Source organism: Lepidothrix coronata, unplaced genomic scaffold, assembly GCF_001604755.1.
Source record: "Lepidothrix coronata isolate B3197 unplaced genomic scaffold, Lepidothrix_coronata-1.0 Scaffold1130, whole genome shotgun sequence".
In the NCBI taxonomy this organism is placed as follows: domain Eukaryota; kingdom Metazoa; phylum Chordata; class Aves; order Passeriformes; family Pipridae; genus Lepidothrix; species Lepidothrix coronata.
In genome coordinates this window covers 3,864-6,138 of record NW_016691310.1, presented here as the reverse complement: position 1 = coordinate 6,138, position 2,275 = coordinate 3,864, and positions in this window count along the sequence as shown.

Here is a 2,275-nt window from a genome sequence, read left to right as displayed (position 1 = left end):
TTTCCTATATTGCAGTGCCCAAAACTGCACACAATATTCAAAGTGAGGCCATCCCAGTGCAGAGCAGAGCGAGACAATCCCCTCCCTCAACCGGCCGGTGATGCTTTGCCTGATGCCCCCCCGGACAGGGTTGGCCCTCCTGGCTGCCAGGGCACTGCTGACTCATATTCACCTTGCCATTGACCAGGACCTCCATGTCCCTTCCCATGGCACTGCTTTCCAGCATCTCATTACCCCATCTGTACATACACCCAGGGTTGCCCCATCCCAGGTGCAGAATCCGGCCCTTCCCTGTGTTAAACTCCGTATGGTTGGTGATTTCCCAGTCCTCTAATTTGTCGAGGTCTCTCTGCAGGGCCTCCCTGCCTTTGAGGGAGTCAACAGCTTCTCCCAGTTTTGTGTCATCTGCAGACTTGCTTAATATCCCTTCCAGTCCTGTGTCCAAGTCACTTATGAAGTTGTTGAAGAGCACAGGACGTAAGATGGAGCCCTGTGGAACCCCACTAGTGACAGGTCTCCAGTCTGATGTTACCCCATTATTACTATTACCCTCTGTGTTCAACCCATGAGCCAATTGCTCACCCATCACATGATGTGTTTATCCAGCTGTGTGTTGGACATTTTTTCCAGAAGGATCCTGTGAGAGACAGTATTGAAAGCTTTACTGAAATCCAAAAAATGACATCAGCTGGCTTCCCTTCATCAACTAGGTAGGTCACCTTGTCATAAAAGGAAATCAGGTTGGATAAGCAGGACTTTCCTTTCATGAAGCTGTGCTGGCTGTGATCAATAACTGTCTTGTATTTTAGGTGTTTTTCAATATCTCCCAGAATAATCTTCTCCATAACTTTACCAGGCACTGAAGTGAGACTGACAGGCCTGTAGTGTCCAGGGTCCTCCTTCTTGCCCTTCTTGAAAATTGGGACAACATTCACCAGCTTTCAATCAGCTGGGACCTCTCTGGATTCCCAAGACTGCTCAAAAATCATTGAGAGAGATTTTGCAATGACATCAGTCAGCTCTTTGAGGATTCTTGGATGAATCCCATTAGGCCTCATAGATTTGTAGGGATCCAGCTGGAGCAGCAGATCCCACACAATTTCAGGGAGATGTTACAAGCCTCGTGGCTAACACTCAACATGAAGTTCGGTGATGGCACTGTCAGCTCCTTCACCACCATGTGCAAAGTCCAGGACTTCCAATGAATTATTACTTTCTATTCCAGAATACTGTCTAACATCAATATCGTAAAACACAAGAATGAGAAGAACATATTTTTCTCTCCCTTTTTCCCTTTAAAAGCTACATGAGAGAGAGAGGTTTTATTTTAAATAATCTGGACCTGCTTCTCCAGCTTTGTCAGTAAAATGCTTGCAGCCTTTTTCTCTCCCCAGGGATGTTTTCCCTTAATTTTTTCCTTTCCTAAATTGCTTACATTTTTTCCTACAGTGAAAATCAGACCCCACACCACACAATTCAGCTAACCTACAGTTTAATCTTCAAACTCCTCAGAGTTTATACACAAGGCATAGAGGAACTATTAAATGAGCAAAATACTTGTAGAAAAAAAACATTCTGAAAATGGGGAGAACAAAGAATGAAGGTATTTGAATCTATAACTAACACAGATTCCAAAGTGAAAAAGTAAAGGGAGAACATGGAATAATTAATCTATTAAGAGTCCTTTGGCCAATAGTTAATTCAAATAAAATCTACTAATGATTTTTTAAAGTCCTGAAGGAGTTTTTAAGACATAATTTATTGTTGTATTTTTTTCTCATGCACTTTCTATTGCTGCCTGTGGACTGTAGCTTTAATCAGATTTCTTGTTCTTGTAAGACTTTATGAAGTCTTTCTTGATTTGCAGCCAACCAAAGCACTTTTAATAATATATGGTAAAAGGGTTTAATTTTTAATAGGCAAGAATGGGCAAGAGCTGCTACATGCTGTAGTAGATTGGTAAGGACAGTATTACACTCTGCAGAGTAGTTAGTAAAAAAGAACGTATTTATATCTCAAATGTTATTGAAAACATGTTTATTTTATTACTAGCACCAATGTATAATTGAAGAACCTGTCGAATCTGGAATTGTTGTTCACACCTTATTTACCAAGAAGACAAAGTCATTTTCAGCTTGTTACCATAATAACTCAAGCCTCTCATTGTTTTCTGTCTCTCAAAAAGCTCAAAGAAAGAAAAGAAAAAAAAAGGTGAAGTTACACATCTGTATCCTGGATTCAGTTAATCAAGGTGGAAAATATCTTCAAAAGTTGG